The sequence below is a fragment of the Apium graveolens genome, chromosome 7 (genome assembly GCF_009905375.1).
Source record: "Apium graveolens cultivar Ventura chromosome 7, ASM990537v1, whole genome shotgun sequence".
Lineage (NCBI taxonomy): Eukaryota > Viridiplantae > Streptophyta > Magnoliopsida > Apiales > Apiaceae > Apium > Apium graveolens.
This window is the reverse complement of record NC_133653.1, coordinates 163,750,560-163,758,413: the sequence shown is the minus strand read 5'-3', so window position 1 is coordinate 163,758,413 and position 7,854 is coordinate 163,750,560. Positions and strand designations below refer to the sequence as shown.

General features: G+C 35.7%; 1 non-coding gene across 1 annotated transcript; it reads right to left on the bottom strand.

The window, feature by feature from the left end:
- Nucleotides 1-7,468: 7,468 nt before the first annotated feature.
- LOC141676174 (small nucleolar RNA R71) lies at nt 7,469-7,574 on the bottom strand. Its single transcript, XR_012556778.1, has one exon. It is a non-coding gene; the product is annotated as a small nucleolar RNA R71 (small nucleolar RNA).
- Nucleotides 7,575-7,854: the final 280 nt, after the last annotated feature.

Here is a 7,854-nt window from a genome sequence, read left to right as displayed (position 1 = left end):
ACATGTCCATGATGTGCTTTTAATGACTTTCTCTGCAGCATTTCAAGTTCATAAGTTTTCAAGATTCCATATAGAACTTCCAAAGTCATTCTGCTTAAATCTTTTCCTTCTGTTATAGCTGATATTTTCTGTTCAAGATGGTGATGAAGTGCTAGCGGGAACTTTAGGTTAACCTCCTCAGCTTCATAATATTTATCATGTAGTTTCAAGTAATTTATCAATTTATTGAACCTCTCAAAAACTTCAGTAATTCCTTCTTTTGGTTTAGCCATAAACCCCTCATACCGTAAGACCAGAATCCTCCTTTGGTTTGACCTAACTTCCTCTGTTCCTTCATATAGAATTTATATCTTTTCCCAGATCTGTTTGGTTGTGTGATAGTTGATAATGTTATTGTACATTACATTGTCAAGTGACTCTATTAAGATCAACTGCAAGCCATTGTCCAAAGATACTTTTTCTTTTTCAGGTTCAGTTTATTCTGAAGGATCTTTAGGAGCATAATGTGCTGGAATAACCATGTCTCCATCTGTAGATTCATCAACTCTTACCATGGGGTGAAAGGCCCATTCTTGAGAATATGAATGTATAATGGGTTGACCATTCTTTTGAACAACATAATTTTCTTTTTCCAAAATGAGTAGTTAGATCTGTCAAAGGTAGGAATTTTGATACTGTTGAGCTTCTGTATATTCATTCTTCCAAGATCTTTATTCAGTTTCCTTTCAGATTCTTCTCTGATACCACTTGTTAGGTAATGAATACAACTCGGGGGGGGGAACGTGTTTTGGATTATTTTAACCTTTTTGAACTGTTATGGATGTGGTGAACAAAGTAATCCAACTTGTAGAGGTAAAGTGTTTTTAATAAGGATAATAAACATGCATATGAACACACTATCTTCAAAACTCACTTAATTTTATATTAAAATCAAGTTTGTCTTGCTATAAATTTTTGGGTTCTTTGTTGATAAAGAACTCAGCTTCTTTCTTGAGAGAGTTACAAGATTTTTAGATCTATTTGTTAGAACTAAAAAAAGCATCCAATGTTTACTTTATAGAACAGTAAACACTGGTTTTACACAGCATGCAATAGCATTTACTAAACCCTACTTTAAGTTAAATAAAACTTTCTATTTCTGGCTTAGTGTATCTTTGCAAATCGTGCATGTCTGTGACTTTACTTGGTCAGTTAATCTTGTCCTTTGATCTTGTACTCTTCAAGCTGTTTTTTGTAGACTTTTCAAATCAGTGATTGATTTGTTTATTGATTGATAATCTTGGATCTTTAACTGGTCTACATCTTGTACTTGAGTTTTACATCGAGATCTCCAGTTTGTTATATAGAGAACTCGACATCTCGATAAGTATAATGGTTTATCGAGATCTCTTATTACTCTATAGATGTTTTGACTTATCGAAGTCTCTGAGTTCTCTATAAGAGAATTTGGCTTGTCGAGATCTCTAAATTTCTGCATGTAGAAAAGACTTTTCGATATCTCTGAAATCTCTATAGGCATATTGACTTACCGATATTTATCAGATCTCTGATGAAAATTTGACTTGTCGATATGTCCAATCTTCACATCTTCAATTTCACTTGTCGATATCTCTGAGTTCTCTATTGTGGAAATGACTTATTAATATCTCTGAAATCTCTATAGGCATATTGACTTATCGATATCTCCGAGATCTCTAATGAGAATTTGACTTGTCGATATCTCCAATCTTCACATATTCAATTTGACTTGTCGATATCTCTGAGACTTCTCTATAAGCTATTTTTGACTTGTCGATAAGTCATTGTGGAGTTCTCGAATGACTTCTCTATAAGACTTAATCTGTGACTTGTAGATTTCTTGACTTAATGTGTTTTTCTCAAAACAGATTTATTCAACTCCAAGCTTTTTCACAATGTCTCTCAGGCATGATCTTCATGATCTTCTTCTAGAGTTTATTCTTAGGCGTAAGACTGTTTACAGAAAAATACTCCAGTCTAATTCTATCTACACTTTATAGACTTAAGTGATATAATACAAAATACAAACTTAGATTATCATATAACTTACTTAAGGCTGTCAATTTACTTAGTCTTATTATAGTACATGCATGTCTTGCGCAACAATCGATTACTGGATTATTGGTTGGAATATTCTAAAATCCCCATATATTGTGATAATCAAAGTGCCATTGAAATGGCAGGAAATTCAGTACAACACTCAATGACAAAACACATCAGTATTAGGTACCATTTCATAAGGGAACATGTGACGGTCTCAACCCCGGGGTCAGGAGCTGACGTCACTAAATATAACAAATCATAAATATAAACTACGAGATTATTATTATTACACTAACACGACCCCAAAACCAAGATCTGCTTCAGGTTTAAGTATGATTTAAGCTACTTACTATTACACAACCATTTATTAAAAAGTCTGACACACTAACTTATTCAACAACTCATCTGACCGCACGTGGTCTGATACAAACTACCTTAGAGGAGCCGGGACCAGAAGGGGCTGAAACTCTGTTCTGACCAGGTTTGATAGGTCTTCTAGGCATCTGCGATATATATAATAGGTTGCAAGGGTGAGCATAAAATTGCTCAGCAGTATTAACATATGAATAGTAGAGTAAAAACAGTTAATCTAAACAGTTATAAGAACAGAACTATAAAATAATATGAAAACAGTAACATGTAAATCATTTCGAATCTCTGTCAAAATAACAACATTAAAACTGGATATCACTGACTAGCATGCTTTTTATAAAACAACAAAGTTGTATGCTGTGTAAACACTAGAGTCCAATTTTAGCATGTTATTCACATTTATAACTTAATTATATAAATCACTTGTTCAGTTACGTGAATCACAAAACCAAATCAGATACGTAGCGGATATGTGAAGATAGTTGATCAGGCTATCAACACCAGAAGGCTCCATCTGCCATCCCATAAACCTGTTCCGGAACTCAGAGACTAGCTAGGTCTCTGACCTGCTGGACTAATCAGTTAAGTAGTGCATGAAACCGAGTTAGCTGCTTACGCAACCTCAATAGGCCACTCTGGCCCCTATATATCAAATATCTAATCGTTTTTATCCAGTTTTCAAAAAACTTGTACCTATCTCAATTTAAAACAGTTCATTTAACATCACATATAAATTTTGTTCACAAAAATCATTTTTAGTTGGAGATAGGTACCTCTTCAAAGTTACTTTTCCCCAAAATAGATTTTAAACCAATAATAATAACTATAGGGGATACATAACTTAAAACGTTTCTGTTCCTGTTCGAAGATAAAACAACAGTTCATTTATATATAATGAACCATAAAAGTGTGGTCAGGGGTATTTGCCTTGCAACGATTTCTCGGGATTCCTAGGGTAGCTGCGATCGACTGACTTTAGACCTCGTGAACTTTGACTGGGATCCACAGTAACAAAATATCCTAATTAGTTATACCGACATGCTTGATATCCTCGAACCTAATTAACCCAATTCGATAACCTGACTCGTATGAATACACATATTCATGTAACGACTTTTATGAGAACAAAAAATTTAATATAATATAGTACGCTTCCCATAATTAGAATAATTTTTGGAAAATTTGGACAGTGACTCCTCTATTTATTGGACTACCCATCAAACCATAATCGACGTCCACAACACAACAATCAAAATTCCAATTTCGAATCTAAATACAACTTTCTAAAATAAATAATTATTTTCATGTCAAAAACTAATTTTACGAACTAATTTTGGTTTATAAATTTAGGACTCAGAATTAATCATCACCGTCCACCGTCGACGGTGGTGAAATTCGTCGGTGCCTGATAATTTCGGGTTTCCATATGAATTCCACCGATTATGAAATTGACTTCCCGCACGGAATTTTATTTCATGAAATTACTCAAGAATTTTCCTGCAGAAAAATAAAATAATAAAATACAATTAAAAAAACTTCGAACCAACAGACCACACGCACAACACATAACCAAACGGAACAAACTACAACCACATGCGGCGTCTCTCCTCCCACCTCCACACACACACAATACCACCACATACACAGACACATGCACACAATAAGACACACACAAATACTACACACACATATACACAACCATATATACATAAATGTATGCATATAATCCGAGAACAGGTGTGGAAATTGAAAGAACCGACGGAAACAACCGGCTGAACTCACCGGAAATGCAAGGCGAAGCAACAGGGGAGTAGAGGGAGGAAGAAACGGGAAGGAAAAAGAAAAATTGAGAGAAATTAAGGGATGGAGAGAGAGAGCGGATGAGAGTGAGAGATTGAGAGGAGAGATTGAGTTGTAAAAATAATTCAGGACTTAATTTGTTAATTAATCTGATGACCACACGTATAGTTGGAAGGGATACGTGTCAATTCTTTTTATAAGAATTTGACACGTGTCTATGTAATATCCGGGAACCTGAATTTGTACTCAAATAATACGTCTTAAAGGACCAACTGAGCATCAAAACTCATCAAAAAGTTACAAATAAAATACCAAAATTCTTGGAATATTCAAAAGTTAATAAAATAAAAGTTTCATAATTTAATACGAATTATTCAAATGCGCACTATATCCGGATTTAATGTTAAGTGGCATTTTTGTTCACTTAGAATGCTCTATAAAGACTTGATTTGATATTTTGTACTCGAGTTATTTATGTATTTGATGTGTTTTTGTAGTGTTTTTGCATTTCAGGCATATAAGAGGTATTCAGGTGATTTAACATTGTTTTGATGCTAAAATGGTGTTAGGAATGTATCAAGAAGATTGCTTGTAAAAAGGCCAACTCAAAACAACAAGAGAATAAAAAGTAGAAGTTTTTCCAGAATGTCGGCGCGCCCGTGCCAGATTTACAAAAAGACAGCGAGCCCGCGCTGGTGAAGCGCGCGGCCGTGCCAAGTCGGGATGGCAGAATTTTGTTTCTACTTGGATTCTGAGAGTTTGAAGCCCTGGTCAATTCTACTGCATATATATTAATAACTAATGATCATTTTTTATAACAAGACGTACCAGAGCTTAAGGAGAAGGCATAAGAAGACTGTATAGCACAATTCAACCAAGGCGAAGAGGATCTAGTTTAATCTTATGATTCTTTATTTTAAGTTGTAATCTTGGATGCTAGTTTTCTTATTTGTTGAACCTATACTCTTGTGTAACGTAATTGTTTTATTATTTATTCAGTATAAAGACTATGTTTATTATACCATGCTTTCATTGGAACCCACGTTAATGATGAGTCCGATTATGGGCTGATCGTTATCGTGGGGTTCTAACGGATTTACTTATGGATTCCTTTAGTTAATATATTTTGATGCCTTAGTGTGTGGTGATTGTATGACAACTTAGTGGGTGACATTTATGACACTTTATTATGCTCTAATAAGCTTTGAATTGATGTATTTGTACTCAAGTTATTTGTGTTTTAACGTGTTTTCTAGTGTTTTTGGATTTCAGGCATTAATATGTGAATCAGGTGAATTAACAATGTTTTGGTGCTAATATGGTGTTAAGGTAGTGTTGGAATAAAAGCCCGCGAAGACCGACTCAAAGCTGCAAGAAAAATGGAGAAAATCAGTTTTGGCAGAAGTCCAGTGCGCCCATGCTAATGAAGCGCGCGGCCGCGCCGAAGTACAGGAAGTCAGCTCGGCCGCGCTGGTCAAGCGCGCGGCCGCGCCGTGTCGGGATGCATAAATCCTGATTCTATTGCAATTCTATTTTCTGGACTCCTGGGATGATTGGACTGCTATATATTTATAACTTACAGTCATTTTTCAATGTGGAGACTTACCAGAGCACAAGGAGAAGACGGCAAAAGACCTATAGCATAGTTCAACAAAGGCGAAGACAATCTAGTTTATTCTTGTGAATCTTTGTTTTGAGTTATAATCTTGGATGCTTGTTCTTGTATGTTAAACCTATACTCTTGTTTGTACTTGGTTTTATTTATTCGTTATAAAGACTACATTTTATATACCATGCTTCCATTGGAACCCACGTTGATGATGAGTCTATTTATGGGCTAATCGTTATCGTGGGGTTCTAGCGGATTTATTTATGGATTTCTTTAGTTAAATTGTTTGATGCCTTAGTATGTGGTGATTTTATGATATCCTAGTATTGGTGGTGCGTATTCGTCTTATGAGCGTCGCGAACTTATAAGATAGCGTGTTAATTCTTTATGAAGCGAAAGTGAATTTAAGGATTTAGAACTTGTCATGCTAGCATAGGTTCATATTTTGTTATGCATGATTCGTAGGTAATTTTAACCATCTTACTTGCCCTGTGTAATCAAGATAAATAACTTGTTCTTAAACCGTTATGTTGTCAAATTCTATAGACATATAGGGTCTCAATAAAATTGGTGCCTATTCAGCTTCTATCTCTTTTGTGGATGTCTGGTACAATGGTAATCGTGCAACGAAAGTTGGCGTTTATCAGTTTAGTGTTGTCTGATTAGTATCATCACCATTGCATGCAAAGATTAAGAATAATAAGGCTATTGAATGAAGTATTTAATAAAGTTAGAATCCCATGTTTGTCATGTTTATTAATTTAATCAATCTTATTCTCATAGTTATAATTATTAGTTTATTTCTTAGTTATAAACAATCTCAATTTGTTATCGTCTTAGCATTGAATGATAACCATACATTTTTGCTTAGATGCATGAATTACTTAGTTAACCAATACAGTCTCTGGGGGAACGAATTTGATTTATATCTTATTAGCACGTGTTTAGCGTCTAACAAGTTTTTGGCGCCGCTGCCGGGGACTGCAATGTTAATTATTAGTTTATATGTTTTCCATCAGTGGTCGTTAAAGTTAATTGACTCGGACATTGTTACTTAATTGTTCCCTTGTCTTATTTCAGGTGATCTAGCGAGGGTGTATGCATACGCATTCGCGTACTCGCAAGAGAACACTGGATAAAACCGAGGAAGAACTTGTGGTGGTTCGTAGGGAAGTTTTTTAGGATAAAGAGAAGTTAAAAGAAGAAGAGAAAGTAGAAGAGCCAATTGTAGTAGCTATGGGTGATCAAGCAGAAAATCTGAATGCTTTGATGGTCTATTCTAAGCCTAAGATTAATGACATTCAGTCTAGCATCATCAGACCAGCCATCAGGGCTAACACTTTTGAGATCAAGTCAAGCACGATCCAGATGATACAGAACTCAGTTCAGGTTGGGGGTTCTCCTACTGAAGACCCCAACATGCACATCAGGGATTTCATCGCGATCTGTGACAGTTTCAAGTTCAATGATTTGACTGAAGATGTTATCAAGCTACGTCTCTTCCCATTCTCTATCAGGGACAAGGATAAGTGATGGTTACATTCTCTACCAGCAGGGTCTATCACCACTTGGGAAGATCTTGCTCAAAAGTTTCTCACTAAATTCTTCCCCATAGCGAAGACTGCCGCAATCAGGAATGCTCTTACTCAGTTTGCTCAACAAACTGGAGAATCTCTGTATGAGGCTTGGGATCGATATAAGGAGTGCTAAGGAAGTGCCCACACCATGGTATTCCTGATTGGATGATTATCAACTGTTCTTATAATGGATTGGGTCCTACTTCTAGACTCATGCTTGATGCAGCATCAGGAGGAGCCTTGTGGGCTAAAAGCTACGATGAAGCTTATGAACTTATTGAACTGATGGCTGCTAATGAGTACCAGAATCCTTCCCAGAGACTGAATCAGGGAAAAGTAGCAGGAATTCTAGAGTTGGATACAGCAACTGCTATCGCTGCCCAACTTAAGGCTTTAACAATGAAGGTGGACACTTTGGCTAATTATGGAGTTAAT